Below are 17,545 nucleotides of genomic sequence, written 5' to 3'. Positions count from 1 at the left end.
GAACACCCCACCTCTACAGTCTAAATTGGGCACCTTCCCCGCTAACACCAGACATGTAGCAAATAATGATTTCACATCAATTCATGTTATTGTGTTTACTGGTAGTGTGCAAACTGAGCAATGATGCCAACTGCATTTATGTGATGTTAAGCAGAGAGCAACTGTGCCAAACACAGAGGAAAACAGGTTTGGAAATTGGAAGACTAACTTGACACTTGACATTTGAGGGTGTGTGCTGATGTAACCATTAGGTATTTAACTTTGCAGACATACACTGGAGGCATAAATTTCATGACCTGGCACATGTTTGGTTTGGGTTTATACACTTAAAAAATTATTTTTACAGTGTGGAATTCAACATTATGCATAAAGAACAAAACACTTCTTCGACAGCAGTGATTTTCCATCTTTCTCATAGACAAAGTGCTTCTCAAACATAGTCATGAATTATTTATAAATACCGATGACAGATTGAGGTGTTAGCTGTGTATATGTGTGACCTGACAAGGTCTTTGTATATGCATTCATTTGTGTATCTGTCTTATTAAAATGTGAAGGCCATCCAAGTCCAGATAGCAGAATTATGCTTACAGAAACAACAGTATACCAGCAGTCATACATTTGAACCTTCAAAACACAGTAAGGGTGTCTTATCCCTCATGCATATCATTCATATCAGCTCCACTGCTATGCATAGTTATTTTTATTTATAATTATGTATAAATTGTTGTAAGTGATATTTAATATAATGGATCATCATGGACCTCATAAATAAAGATATTGGGGACCTACAGACACTGGATCCTACCCAGTTCGATTTTGTTAAGGGCAGATCCTGCCTCTTAAACCTGGTCGATTTCTTTGAAATAGTCACCAAGGCCATTGACGAGGGGAAGGTGGTCCACACAGCCTACCTGGACCTCACAAAAGCCTTCGATACAATACTCCACTTGGGCATTATAGATAAGCTCACTAGCTTAAATATAAACCCCTATGTCACTAGATGGCTTGCAAACTGGCTCAAGGACAGAACCCACATGGTTAGAATTGCTGAAGCCATGTCAGACTCCAAACCAGTTCCAAGTGGTGTCCCACAAGGCTCAGTCCTAGGACATCTCTTGTTCGGTATATATTTCTCGGAGGTTCAGGCCAACACGGAAGGACTGTGGCTAAGTTCGCAGATGACTGCAAACTGGACACCATAATCTACTCTCCAGCTGACACAAGCATCCTCCAAAAGGGCCTCATAGAAACAGACAACTGGTGCCAGAGCCATGGCCTCAAACTAAACGCCAAAAAGTGTATAGTCATCCCCTTTGGCAAAAACAAAGTGCCCACAAATTACCACATAGGTAGTAATCCATTAAGTACAGAAGAAGTAATTGGGGACCTGGGGACCCAAGTTGATAGCAATTTCTCATTTGACAACCACGTGGCCAAAGTGGTTAGAAAAACATTTTATATAGCCCACCTAATCATGAAGGGATTCACATCTAGATCAGGGGAGGTCATCGTGCCTCTTTACTTATCCCTCATCAGGCCCACAATTGAGTACAATGCCCCTTTTGGGATGTACCTTACCAGACACCTGCAGCAACTTGAAAGACCTCAAATGTACCTCACCAAGAGGAACAAAGGGCTCAAACAGATGCCATATGCTGCCAGGTAAAAGAAACTCCAGCTCTTCTCAGTGGCATACTGCCTGCTCAGGGGCGATCTGTGCCTGACATATAAAGCCATGTCCAAGCTGGAATTAATGGACATGCTGCACCTCAGAAAATCCAAAACCCATCGAGCTACACGCTCGAGAGACTTGAACCTCAGCACTGAAATAAATAGGACATGCTGGAGGGACAGATTCATAACCCAGAGGCTCCCTTCACTCTGGAATAAAATCCCAGTCCAGGTTTGGCAGAATCTTGATGAGTGGATGGGAGATCATAGGTTTACCCCAGGTATCACTTCTGTGTCACTGTTAGACAGAGGCACAGTATACTAACTTTAAAAAAGGGCATAGCAAAATTAATTTAAAATGGGTGGCGAAAGCCAAACACACTCTGGCTAGGCTTATAAATGCCCTATGGCAGATAGCCTAGTATGAACCTATGAACCTATGTGAAATGGCACAACAGTAAACATGTCTGGAATTTCTTATATTAGAACCCAGGACCATGTGCATGGCAGCTCTACACTTACACCTGTTGCCACAGGAATATTGAAGTAATGCTTGGCTATTTTGCTGTTTATTCCTATAAACTGAACTGTTACAGCAGTACAACTATGTTATAGTGCCTGTATTAGAAACCAGGGCCATCTGTGTTACAGCCCTACACTTACACCTGCTGCCACAGGAATATTTAAATAACAGTTGGATATTTCCCTATTCATTGTTAACTTCTGTGTGTTAACTGCCATGCAACACCGCTTACCATTTTGCATGGTGTCCAACAGAATTAATAGAATGCATCCATTTTGAAATTGTTGACTGTCTGCTTCCTCTCTTTGGGTGTTCTAGGCCTACAGGTGTTGTGGAAGGTTGTTAACTGCCACACAACATCACTTAGTGATATTGAGTGGTGGAAAGCAAAAACTGCAACAATGTATCCTTTTGGACATTTAGAATGGCCACACCCTCTCTGCAGGTATTCTTCATGCTTTCTGTGTTGGACATTAGTCCAGGTTTGTGCACTGCTAAGCATCATGCAAACAAGATAAGCAAAGCTAAACATTACATTTATTGTGTTTCTCTGTTTCCCCTGTTTGAAGCTAAGCTGTGCACCCTGCAAATACTGGCATTAAAAAAAGGAAAATTAGGAGAAAGGAAGAAAATAATCCTATTAAATTAACAACACTACAAAATGTATGCTGGTACATTTGAAACATTTTTATGCAGGTCTGGAGTTGAACCCTCACTCCTATGAACCTTCAAAACACAGTAAGGGTGTCTTATCCCTCCACAGAAACAGCTTTGCAGCAGAGAATGAAAATCATTATGTGTACGACCAACTGCAACATCATCCACAGTATTAACAAAAATATGAGAGTTAGACACTTCTGAGTTGTTTGTACATGTACTAATTTCAGATGTGGTGGACTGAGAGATCACAAAACCATTAATGACTGTTGCTTACAGAAATACAGTTCTGTCTTCTCTCTCTGAGTTTGTTGTTTAGTCTTCTCTTATCTGACCAGTAATCTGAGACATGCAGTCTGTAAGGCATTCTGTATCATTGTCCTTAAAATGTGTGAGGATGTTAAATGATAATAATATACAGTTGTCAAGAAATGCAGGGGAGGTTGGATGTTACTGAACAGAAACTCTGAAATGTGTGCTGCTTACTTACATTTAAAACCTTGATACAATTACTTCTACACTTTCTAAGTTTAAACTGGCTGGCACACCCACTGAAGATAGGGGAGTTTGAATTGCTGTTCTGTTTTCCTTCTCCCTACCAGTAATCATTCACAGTTGCAATCCATTAACAACAAACACCAGAGGTGTACCTGCACTATGTTTCCATCTGCTACATAGAGCCCAGAATTTAGAATTCAGCATCTCTAATGAGTTCACACCTGATTTGCATCTTCACTGTACTCACAGCCCTTAAACTGGACTATAAAAAGAGAAACATTTAGGTAAGGAACCTGAAGGCAAGGAGACATTTATTTGAATTACACAGAAGAAGATATTACTTTGTATTTATCTGCACAGAAAACTACTGACCTTGATAAGGTATAATTGCATTCTTCAGTTATATACTGGATATGCTCTCTCTCTCTCTCTCTCTATATATATATATATATATATATGGCTTACTATCATAATTTCAAATACCATTATGGGAACTTTGATTGTCAAAAGTCAGTTTATCAAAGTTTCATAATGGTGATTCAAAAATGTCTAACTTGCAGCAGCAAATGTTAGTGTGCATTCACTGTTGTGAGATCAACATATTGATTGGAGATCACACTATGATGGGGATCAGGAACTTTTCCCTTTTCCTCACTCACTGTAGTGCAATCTCAGAGTTGTGATATATAAGTAGCAGGGGCTGTAAGGAGATGCTGGCGGCTTTGCCCCCTTTAGAACCTGTGTTGAACGTCACCAGATGTTATGGTAAGTTCGAAAAATGTCAACAGTTTTGTTTTGAATTGTTGACATTTTTTGTTTTGTTATTATTATTGGTTGCTATTATTCATTTCAATAATGTTTTTCGAGTAAGTGATTACTCGCAAAAACATTTTTGCAATTTTGATAGTATATATATATATATATATATATATATATATATATATATATATATATCTACATGTATTAACAAATGCCAGTTTTATCTATATGCAATTTTTAGAAGGTTACTGATGGCATAGGCATTTTTGTTAGGGCATTTTAATTTCTCAGATGCACAGCCTTAATAACTGTCATCACATGTGCTAATGTTACAACTGTTTTTTTTTTAGCTCTTTTCGCTATTCTATTGTTTCAGTGAAATGTAATGTCCTATATTGTCAATGACTCAGTGGTGTTAACCTTCTAGGATGGCCCACAGGCACTTCTAGGGGAGTGCTGGCCACAGGTTGAGGTGACTGACAATTGCATAAAATTGAATGTTCTATGGTAAATGTGCACACATATTTTTGGGAAAGTTTGTTTGACAGCAGTTTTAGCAGTTCGCTGATGGTTTGTTAGCAAAATGTGTCATTTGCCTGTTGTTTTGGGGGTGGGGGAGCTAAGTTCCCGTTCTGTGTTGGCAGAAACAAAGTTGTTTGTACAGAGGTTTTCTTTGCTATTGTTACTGTCCTTGTTCTGGAACCAACCTTGCTTTGTCTGTGACTGTAATATGTTACAACCACGTAAATCCTTTTTTATATTTGAGTATCTTGACTGTTTTTGTTTCTCCAGTGGGTAATATTGAAAAACTACCTTTTATGTCTTCTATTTAAACAGGACTTTTATTTATGTGATACTTATGTGTATTACCCTTTATCACCTACGACTATGGTACCCAGCCATCCAAATCCTCACAAACCCCCCAGTGACTCTGAGAATGCAGTAATTTTTGTAGCATTTAGACAACATGATGCCTTTCTTCTTGAGAGTGTATGTGGGGATATGTCTTGCAGAATCCAAATTTGGAAGCAGATAGTGGCTGATGTAAACACCATAGATGGCCAGAGTAGGATATATGATCAGGTGCATCATAGGGACACTGACATGATTTCATCGGTCCAGAAAAGAGCAATTGCAGTAGTTTGTGTATGGATGACTACCAAGGGGGGGGGGGGTGCTGCTACAGAGCCACCACTGACACCAAAAGAAGAGTTCCTGTCCATTGTCAGGAATCAAGAGAGCTCAGTGGAAAGTGCACAACAGCATGTGATTGATGTTGGTGCTGCTATTTCAGGGAGGACAATTATGTCCTAGGAAGAACTTCCAGGTAGGCTTGCAATTGTTAAATACTTCGCGCATAGTAAAATATTGACAGCAATTCTTAAGTTTTGTTTAACACATTTTTTTGGGGGGGGTTGTAGATTGATGCAGTTAACAGCACATTCTGGTTGATTAGACATAGGTTGGGGTGGACGTGTCATACATGTTTTTGTTAATTTATCTGTAATGGACATATAAAAGGCAAAATATTTTATCCCCCTGTGTTACTCTTAATTGTGATTATGGTGTCCTTACCTTTTGCTTAACTTCTTCCAGGATCATCCTTCATGCGAACTCTAGAACCATCTGCACATGGTAAGTCAAACATTTTTATGTCAGTACTGATGAGCAGTTCAAAGAAATATTTATTTTATCCATATGTTTGAAGTAGGTGTCAGGACTATTGTGTATGTTCCTGTACTGTCTCTGATAATGGCAACACTGTTAGCTTGTTAGCACATATTGGAATATAGTAGTGTAGGTATTAATTTATTTCCTGTGCTTGTTGCTTATTACCACAGGTGATCTTGAGAATGGAAGTGTAGAATTCTTACTTGATGTCAGAGTATCAGCGAACTCTGATGATGATGATATGATGATGGTGGCCAAACACAGACACAGTTGGAGGAGCAGGTGCAGAGGATGAATTTGACACTGAGGTTGTCATTCACCCATCCCCTGTAATTCCACTGGACACAGCCAGTAGGCCTTCACCAGTCCATTCCAGTGTGTCCTCAGATAATTGGACAGGAGGTGAGACACTCGATCAGGATAGTGAGGGTACTGTGGCTTCATTGCCTGTTGACTCTGGCTGTAGCCAAAGTGTGGGCAAGGTACCATACAGGAGGGTTTTTAGGGGTTCTCAGAGGAGGCCTGCTGTCTATCCTCCACCTGATCCAATTGTGTCTTCCTGTACCACTTGACGTATGTTTAAGGCCATCATGGAGGTGCAGGCATGTTCCAATAGGTCCTCCAGAGAAATTATTTGGGTTATAGATGTAGCACAGGGTGATATGCATGACTGCCTCCATCATGTTGATAATTCAATGGATCTGATGAATGACACTTTGGAACAGGTGGTGTTTGTGATGGAATGTCGGCTAGGAGGGGGAAGGCATCCATGTGGGTATAGGTCAGCCACATCATCTGATGTTAGCATACATTGCCTTGCCCAATCATGCTCCCATAGTGGCACTACTTCCATTGCTCCATCAGTGGTTGAGGTGTCCACACCCAGGCATGGCAGGTCATGGGGTCAGGTTCTGTGCATCATGAGGGGACCATGTCCAGCAGACATCAGTCACATTCAGGTAGCAGTAGTGCATCTAACCATGGGCATGGATGTGCCATTGCAACTCCTGGCTGAGCCAATTCTAATGGTTGGGTATGTCTAGCACAGAGCTTGGCTGTGTTCTTGCAGACACTCAAACACCAATTTTACCTGGAGGGCCCATACAGACACACACAACAGTTACATGTGTCAGCCGTGAGGCTTAAAGCTCATTCTGTTTCACTGGTCATTTGTTAATTTGTCCAAATATCTGCCTGTTTCTCTTTCTTACTCACATGCACTCACTTACCTTTTGTGTCAGCCTAGGCTTCCTGCCTCTTCGCAATACACCCTGTACAAGTGATGATAACTCCACCATATCCTTCTTTTCTATCTTTTCTGTTCAGGGATACATAACCTTTGTGTCTGAAGCTCAGGGTTCATTGCTGATGTAGTGTTTAATATATCTGTGTTTTTGAATTTCTTTTGCTAATGTTTGTAATGTGTACATGGCTCCCCACTCTTACAGCTACAAAACATGACCAAGCCATAAATAATAGTGGGACAAAGGCTAAACAATAGGAGGACGATTCACATATTTTGGTCTTACAACGTTAGACAGTTGATAGAATCAGAACAGCTTTTGCATCAGTACTTTTAAGAATCTTCTGAGGGTTATGAAGTCTGAAACTGAAATGTTTCTCATTAATTTCTAACTTCTGTCTTTAATGATTTGCTAGTACAAAAGTATGAGGTCAAACTGAGGACATTTGATGATCTTCAGTACTTTTGAGAGGTATGAATGTGTGAATCTTTGATGCCTGAGGGCTATTACTTGGTAGGGGACATATGCATTCACGTAAGTTTCTGCTGTCATATGTTGAAGCAATTGCTGTACAAATCACCCACCTTTTACTTACTTACATTACCAAGTAACAACATTTAAGGATATGCCATTAATTTGTATTATTACACAATTCTGTTTTAATAGTCCAGGTTCAACACTTACCTTGTAAATCTAGCAGTTGCTACAGTTTTATTGCAGGGCTGACTATGTCTGATGCTAACAGTACACAACCATTACATGGGTAGGTAAAGGTTGTGAGCATCCCTGTCATCAATGTTACTATATGTATGTGCATAGCATGAAGGTTTTAACCACTTAGGTGGTAAGTGAGTGTATGATGCATTGCCTCTTAGCCAATGCAAGGCCATATTGAGCATGCTTACATCTGCCTACAATCATAGGTTCATAGGTGTGTACTAGGCTAATGGCCCTGGAGCCTTTACAAGCCTAGCCCATAGAAGTGCCTTGGCAAATAACCAGCCCTGCCAAGTCTTGGACCCAGGATGCTGTGCACTACAATCACAGCAATGTACCACTACACCATCTGAGCTGTCATAGCAGCTGCTGGTTCTCCCTCTGACTCCTCACCTGCTTGTGGATGTGTTGACCTTGACAATGGTGTTGGGATGTGTGCCCCTTCCCTTTTTGATCCTGCTGAAGCTGTTTTCTTAGGATGATGTTGTGAAGCATGGTACAAATGGTGAAGATTTCAGTATGTGTATGTGGATTTTACTGCAGGGCTCCCCCAGATGTATATCGACACTGTAACTGTTACTTCAGCAACCCAGACACATGCTCTATATTTCTAGTTTGAGTGTGTGCCTCATTATGGTGTTCCTCAGGGGCTGTGTGTGCATTTCTGATGGGTGTCATCAGCCATCATTCCAGTGCATAACCTGCATCCCCCAGTAAATGACCTTGTGGGATACCTCCCCCAGTGAACATCTGATACAATTGCCACACATTCAAAATGATTCCCTTAAGTAAGGGCATGGCATCCAGAGCTAAAGATGTTATAACTCTAATGTACTCATCCCTCTTCAGACCACTAATAGAGTAAATTAGTCTCTTCTGTATGTACCTCACAAGAAACCTGCAGCAGCTGGGGAAACTTCAAAAGTTTCTCATCAAGAAAATTCAGGGCCTTCAACACATGGCCTACACAGATAGACTGAAGGCCCTGTCACTGTACTCTGTATCTTATAGGCTGCTGAAAGGCAACTTGAGCCTCGGCCCCAGTGGATTCTTGGACCCTGACCTAATGGAAATGCTGCACATCCACAAGTCAAATGGGACAAGATTCATTCACTCTAGGGATTTAACCTAGCCTGCAACCTTAACAGCACATGCTAGAGAGACAGATATGTCTCCCAGAGATTGCCTCTCCTCTGGAACAAAGTCCCAATTAATGTAAAACAGAAATCATCAATGATCCTATTTAAACATAACTTAGAAAACTGGATGGGACACCTTAAATTTACTCCATTGGTGTCACCTATGTCCATTTTGGATAAGGGCAGAAGGATGATGTCAGAAAGGTGCTTAACAATCATGCTTTTTCCCCCAAGTTCAGAGCATCAGTTATAGTGATCCATATACTACAAGTCATTATCTTTCAAAAATAAGACATAAAATGCATCACAGAACATCTAGGTCGTGACAGCCTCTACAATTCCCATTGTAGAAGTGAAGTTTGACACAGGCTTTCTGAGGGCTTCTGCTCTGGACCCATCTATTCTACAACTGATCTTCCTCAGAAGTATGCACAGAAGGTAGCTATAGCTTATGTGTATGTGGATGTTGGGAGCTGGGAAAAGTGAGATTATTATTTTTTTAATTTTCCTCATAATCAAATCTGAGAGGTGTGCACAATATTAACCTTGCATCTTTTTTTGTTAAATTCACCTCTCCTTAACCATTCCTGCATTCGATCCTGATCAACATGACATTGTTCAAAGAGTTTTCTATACTTGCAACTGTATTTATGCATTTTCTACATGTCTTGCCTTCTCATCTAATCCTTCACCTTATATTCCTTCTTTGTTGCTTTGGCACATTCATTTGCTGCCTAATTTTTATCCACTTCTGGTTTGATTTCCATTCCCACTTGGCAATATGCTTCTGCTAAACTAAGCAGGGAAGTCATCTTAGACTCCTCATGTTTCGAAACATTCACTACATTTGGGTCTTGTGAGATCAGCAGATACGTATGCAGTCCCACAACTGCAGATCTATATATCTAATCAGTTTCAAGGAAGCCTATATATCCTTCAGAATGGGGAATATATAGTCTTGGTATACAATGATTTTTATAAATCATTTGATGAGCATGAAGCATCCTTCTTGTTTTCCTGTGCAACCTTTCCAACACCTTTTGGGACCAGTCAATCACTCCAAAACTGTGAGTTAGGACAAGAAGAGCAAACTGGTTTATAGTTTGGACTTTGTTCCTAGATGTCAATGTTGTTTTCAGTATTAATTTTAGTCTTTTAAAATATTCCTACATTTTATTCGCATTTGTTCATGTTTTATTGTTGATCCTTCATTAATTCCCAAATATTTATACAGTCCCTCTTGCTCAAGTTCTTTCATATCACATTCCTGTCCCAAATTGATGTTTTCTTGGTGCTACAGCTTTCCAGCTTTAAAGGTTGATTTTGCAAATTTATCAAGACCAAATAGTATTCTTATATCATCTGAAAAAGTTTTGACCACTTGCAGTTGTACTTTAAGTTCCCCACCTGATGAACTATACAGTTTTAAATAATCTACAAAAAGTAGATGAGAAGTCTTTACACTTTGTTGTTTTCTGGGAGCCAAATTGTAGCTGAGACTTAATCTGTTAAGTAGATAGCTTAATGGGTTAAGGGCAAGACAAAAGAGAAGCAGTGACAGAGTCACCCTGGAATATTCCCCTTTGAATTTTTATCCCTGGAATAAAAACCTGTCCTTTATTATACCTTAACTGCAAAGTGGTTTGCCACTGTTTCATGGTTACTGTAATGTAATCAAACAGTGTAGGGTGTATCTTATACATTTTAAGCAGTCTTTTATCCATGAATGTGGAATACTATCAAATGCTTTTTAATAGTCTATCCATGTCATACTTAGATTCTTCCCCTTTTTAAAGTTTTCCATTATGACTTTAAGAACAAATGATCCTTTGTTCCATATGACTTTTATTTTGTTACTCTTTTGTTTTATTGTTATAATTGAGTTTTCTTCTAAGGGACTATAAACTCTGTCAGCATCAATAGAGCATAGTTTATATGTCACCCAAAGGCAAGATATTGATCTTTAATTTTTAGGATAGCTGGCAGGTTCACTCTGAAGTAGAAGCATTGCTTTTCTGTTGTTCAGGCTGGTGTATGTTCAGGGTTCGCATGCAAATAGTCTTACCCATGGCTAAATCTTCATGTAAAGATGTGAACATTTTTAGCCAGAAGTTAGGTACTGCATCTGGATCTGAGGTTTCCAATTAGGAGCTTTTCTTAACTTTGTTTCAATCTCTCTGGCCTTTACTTCATCTCATTTCATGTCCTGTACATTTGAACTTCTTATTGTTTCTTTTACTTCTTCTGTCCATTTAGCATCTTTGTTATATTCCACAAGATCTTCATAAATATTTCTCCATAATGTATCTATTTGTTCTTTACTGGTGGTGTTTCAATTCCTTTTGCCTTGTTTCCCAATTCTTTATAAATTTTTTTTGGGTCATCAATAAATTGCTTATTTTGTATTTTTCCTTCATATTTATTTGCATATCTTCTAAGTTTTTCTGCACGTGCTGATATTTTCAGTTTGATGTTTGCAATAGTGCACAATAGATCCTGATCTGTTTTGAGACAGTGCATTTCTTTTATCACATCTATCTTTTGAGTATTTGTGTTGATCTGTTCCCTCTTCCATACTCTTCTAATAGTGAAATCTCTTGTCTAAATTGTTTTATAGTTTTCTATATTCAATACTTCTATGATGGCATTTGATTTCTCCCCTTCCTTTCTCTTACTGTCCTGTGTTTTAGACTTTATCTGTTATTAATTTAGCTGCACTTACTTCTGTTATATCACATGAATCTCTAACTACTGTGCTCATTTGTTTTATTAAACTTCTTAACTTTTTGGGTTTTATTGACTTTCTGTAGTCGATTTCTTTCATTGATCTTAATATGTCTGTACATCTCTATTAAATCAATCAATCTTTTCTTGGATCATTTTCTTCTGAACTGAGGGCACATTCTTTGTTTTCCATTTTCTGCAGGCATTCTATAGAAAGTTCCACAGCATTTCCATGTGCCCCATTCTCTTCAGTTTCATCCTGTGTCATCCATTGCTTTTTTATATGGGAATTCACTGGCCTACCAATCCACCATATTGACTGTGACAGGGTTGACTGTTTCCTGTTCCTTCCCTTGCTGTGTAACTCCAACTGAACTTTTGTATTGATTTCCTATGGAAGGCTCCAATGTATTCTCATGTGACAACTGATCAGATGTTTCCCACTCCTCTGGTTTCTCCTTAATTTGGGGATCAATTGCTCTATCCTGCTGTAATGTTATCAAAGTTAGATTTTCTACACTAAACTTTTCACTTCACAGGTAATCCATAACCTCAGTTTCTATTTTTTAACTTCTCCATTACTAATCCTATTTTCTACTTTTCTTCTCAGTTTTCTTATCTTTTGTATAATAACATTTTCCATATCCGGATGCCTTTGCCTGTATTTCTCTTCAAATATCTTTGGGGCTGCTTTTTTATATTAATTAATTTGGCTTTCTCCTTTGCATAACTATTGCACCATATCAGATCTCTCTTTCTTTCCCATGTCCATATTTCTTTTTATACCTTTCAAAAATGTCTAGATTTTGCTTTTTATATTTAAACACTTCCTCAATTGCCTCTTTTTTCAAACATCCCAAGGTTTATTGGTCTGTATAATGTTTTTCATAAATCTGATATATCATGTGAATGTAATAGAAAAGCTACAGTTTGCTTTGAATTGTAATATGTTTAGATTGCCTATTAAGTTAGATTCTTAAATCTCAGTTAAAAGCAGTTTTAAAAAATGCTCAGCTTAATTACCTTTAATTGAAGTAAGGGTTAGACATCATATCTCTTACATATGCTTTGGTTGAGCAAGCTGTTATGTGTGTTGTTGTTTCTTGTTGCTGGGACTTAGAATGAGAGAAATGTTATGTATTATAGTTGTTAATGTTCTTTTTATCTCTCTTTCAGTTAATAGGCTAGCTTGGATATGCATGGGGGGGGGTCTGAAAGGGAATGATGTCACACTTATATTCATACCATTGAACTGTATCAAAAATTCTAATAACTTTGAAATGTCAATTTGTCCCTATATACTTTCATTAGTTCCGAAAGTCAGTATTCTGTGTATTGTAGCTTTTTGATGATTTATGTGGATTCATGGAATGTAAAGGGCTTACAAAATAATAAAAATAAGAATCTAGTAATGCATTTAATTTTTAAATCTAAGGCAGAGATAACTTTCATTCAATAAACACATGTGTTGAAAGAATAATGGGAGAAAGATACAGAAAAAATGGGTGAAACATATAGTTGCTGTTGGTGACAGTACGGCTTCTAGGGGAGTTGCTATAGTAGTTAAAGCATCTTTTGATGGCACTATAATGAAGGACAGTTATGACCCAAATGGCAAATGGTGTTATTTTACTTGTGAACTGCTGCCGTTTAAAAAACCTTTCTTAGTCTTAAATGTTTATTCTCCATGTTTGCATCAAATAACCAATCTATATGAGCTATATAGAATATTAGAAAACTTTAATAATTATCTCTATATCATAGGTGGTGACTTGAATATGATAATTAATCCAGAACTTGATAGGACAAATAAGGATAATAAGCTACACTAATAGCTGAAATAATGGAAGATTTTAAGTTAGCTGACTCATTTGAAAACTATAGTAATAGTATAACTACTAGTAAATTCACTTATTATTCACCATACCACAAGTCGTGGTCTAGAATGGATATATTTTAATATCTGAAGTTCTATTAAATAATACAGTCACCTACAATAGTGAACCTAGGACAATATCAGATCATGTAAAAATAAACATTACAATAAAGTTGAATAGAATATCACTGACATTCTCACCCAAGCTAAAAATAACCTAGAAGTAATAGATATACCATACGGCATTCAATGGCAAGCGATAAAAACCACTGTTATGGGAATATTAATTCAAAAAGCTGCTTTCTATAAAAAATTAAACATGGAAAAAGTCAGAACAATAGAATCCAAATTAAAAAACATAGAGTTAGAATTACAAATTAGTCATTCACCAGCACTTAAAAGTCAAATGGTTAAACTACAGGGACAATTATGGGAAATTCAAACAAAACAGTGAAATTAAACTTCTTCACAAATATGCCAAATGGGCTCAATCACCCTCAAAAGTGCTGGAAAGAATCATAAGCATAACCCCCCTACCAAAATAAAGCAATTCAACTATAATAACAAATCCCTAGATATGGACAAAGAGATTATAGTGGCCTTTGAAGAGATTTACCAAAACCTAAATGGTCCTCACGACCAGTTTAATGAATCATTATTTCATCAATTTACCAAAGAGTTACAATTTCCAGTGCTGAATGAAGCAGAAATAAATAACGTCAAAGCTCCCTTAAATGTAGAGGAAATTATTGCTGCTGTAAATAGGATGAAAACAGGCAAATCACCAGGACCAGATGGTTATGTGGTGGAATTTTACAACACTTTCAAAAAACAATTAGCTCCAATATTACTGAAAGTATATGAATACATAATAAAGTATGGTACCAAAGACATGTATATCAATAACCCAAAAACTATATTCATACCAAAACCCAAGTCTGAAGTATCAAATCCACATAATTACAGGCCAATAGCATTCATAAATATTAATATCAAAATTCTTTCTACAGTCCTAGCCAGTAGAATAAAAAAAAATCTTACCTCATATCATATCTTCTGAATAACTAGGTTTTATGAACAACAGCGAAAGATATGACAATACACTCACCATTGATTCAATCATTAGTTTAAAAGTGAATAATAAATTCCCTAGCTATGCACTCTCAGTAGATGCAACCAAAGCTTTCGACAGGGTAAATTTAGATTTTTTTTATTAAAGATACTCAAGAAATTTAGCATCCCTGAAGACTACATAAACATGGTTAGGGCTTTATAAAATAATGCCATGACAACACTATTTATAAATAAAAAGCAATAAAAACCTATTCAAATTGTGAATGATACAAGGCAAGGATGCCCACTATCACCATATCTGTTTAATATATACATAGAACCTCTACTTTTTAAAATATCACAAAAAACTTATCACCATTTTATGAATATTTCACAAAATCCCAATAAAGTATACAGCTTTTGCTGATGATTTAAACATCTATTTTGAATTCCCAAATACAGATTTGAATAAGATATTAAACTCAATAGAAATATTCTCAAACATATCCAATTATGCCATTAACCCCAAAAAATCAGTCATATTCCTTCTGAATACTCTAGGACATAAAGAATTCTATTTCCCCAAAACTGAAACAAAAGTCAATTATGATCTTAAATATCTGGGTATCATGTTCACTCACCCCCAGTCTGATATGACTAAAAACAACTTGCTCAAAACCTGGACTACTATCACTGAAGTCACTAAGAGGTGGTTAAATCTCAATCTATGTCCACTATCTAAGACGGCTATAGTTAAAATTAATATTCTTCCAAGATTATTGTTTCATTTGAGTGCTATTAATCAAAATATACCCAAAAACTTCTTCTCCAAACTTGAAACCCTACTAGGTAAATTTATTTGGCATCCAAAAAATACAAGAATAAAATCTAGATTAACGTTACACAAACAAAAAGGGGGGCTAGGTCTACCTGAATTCCAACCATACTATAGCATTATAAATGCTAGTCGAATTATACAAATAGCAACTTTTGAACCATTCAACAGAGTATGGCATCCACAATTATGATTAATAACAATGCTTATCACACACCACTTTTTCTAAGTAAAATTAATCCCTCACACTCTCCTTATTGCACCATATGCCAAAACATGCAGATACTCTTCATATTTTTTGGAGCTGCAAGAATGTTTATAAATTATGTTGTTCGTTAAGAGCCAAGATAGAAAAAAAAGGGATACACTAAATCTACACTGTTATGGGAAATGGCAATTTTATATGTATTCCCTACCAATTTTTCTTATGAAAATAAACACATCATAGTCACACTGTATGCAATGATGAAATCATACATAGCCCAAAATTGGTTAGATAGAAGTAAAATCACATGGGAAGAATTTAAATGAATGGCTATAAGGTACTTATTAGCCAGTAAACTAATTACAAGAAGTTAGAAAAAAAAATATCCTACTATCAGAAGCATTGGAGAATGCTTATATAAATCTTAGGTCAAAACTGATTTATGAACAAGGGACTACAACATCAGTATTATTCTATGTAAATAAGGGAAACTAAAGATATTTAGTACTGTAAAATTTTTGTTTACTATTGCTGCAACTTTGTATCTCTATTTGTCATGTATATGATGTGGAGCTTTTCTCTCCAGGCATCTGCTGTAAAATGACTTGCATCCATTCGGAATTTCCCAATAAACAAATGTAAATAAAAAATAAAAATAAATAAAATAAAATGTTTACCCACAACAACAATGGGCAGGTCATGATAATACATATAAGATGAACATTCAAGGTGACATCAATGTATATAGTGTATATAGTTAGTACAAGATATAATGTAAGTTAGGTAGGTAGAATGTCTTGATGCAAGTGTTTTAATGTCAAATTTCAATATGTTGTATATTATCTCTGTAGTTTTTTGTATTATAGCTCAATATGAACAGCTTGATTGTTAGTTAATTTTGCTTATTTGCTTATTGTTAGTTTAACACTGATGGTTCATGTTATATATACTTTATTAGGATTACTGCAACTTGATATTTCTAGTACCTGTTCTTATATTTTTCTGTGATATTCTTTTCTTGTATAAAATAAGAAGCAAAAAATGCAATAAAAATATATTTAAAAAAAATAAATCTGATATATCAATGAGCACAGATTTTTACATGAAGCTTCTGTCAGTTTTTCTTGTGCAAGTATCTTTCTTTCCTCTAATTTCCCTCTTAATCTTTTTGTATATCTTATATTTGAAAATTCTGGGCTTCTTGCATAATATTAACAATGTCAAAAGATAACCAAGAGGATACACCACGAGAGCACTTCTAGTTCAGCAATTCCTTTTATTCCAAAACGAAAAATACACAGATGAATGAGCGCTTTCGCGTGCTTCTGGCACGCTTCTTCAGATATAAATTAACAGTTCACCTCAGTTCTTTTTATATCAAACAAACTTCACATCATTATCTCAATTAATCAATTAAATGGCTCACACCCAAAATCTAATTGATTAGTGAAGAGATGGCAAGTAGTTACACGGTGCATCACTTTCAGAGCATGTATACACTTTTTACAAAAATACTAAAAAGCATTAAGTTCTTTCCGAATCAACTTATCATTTTATCTCTCATCAGGTTGTCACTTCATATTCCTAATGATGCACTCTGAAAAACATTATTCATAGCCCCTAGATAAAAATAAAAATAAAAATAAGGATAAAGATAAAAGATGAAACATTCTAGTTGTAACTTCAAATTCATAGTAAGTACCAGCCGACATTATGGCCATTCTCAAGAATATCCTGTTCCATTTGTTAACAGTTAATATTCATAACAAATGAAAATTAGATCTTTTTACTATATTCATGAAAAATGTCGCTCTTGTGCTGAAACATAGGAAAGTGCATCGTAAAACGTGACACTTTCCATAATATTTATGTGTCCATCACTATAACAACATAAATGAATACTGAACAGCAAATTCATGAGCTATGTGTATGCAAATTCTATGCCGTACACATCCGGCATTGATGGTTGC

The sequence above is a fragment of the Protopterus annectens genome, chromosome 3.part1 (assembly GCF_019279795.1).
Source record: "Protopterus annectens isolate FY-2018-M chromosome 3.part1, PAN1.0, whole genome shotgun sequence".
Taxonomy (NCBI): Eukaryota; Metazoa; Chordata; order Ceratodontiformes; family Protopteridae; genus Protopterus; species Protopterus annectens.
Note: the sequence above shows the minus strand (reverse complement) of the source record.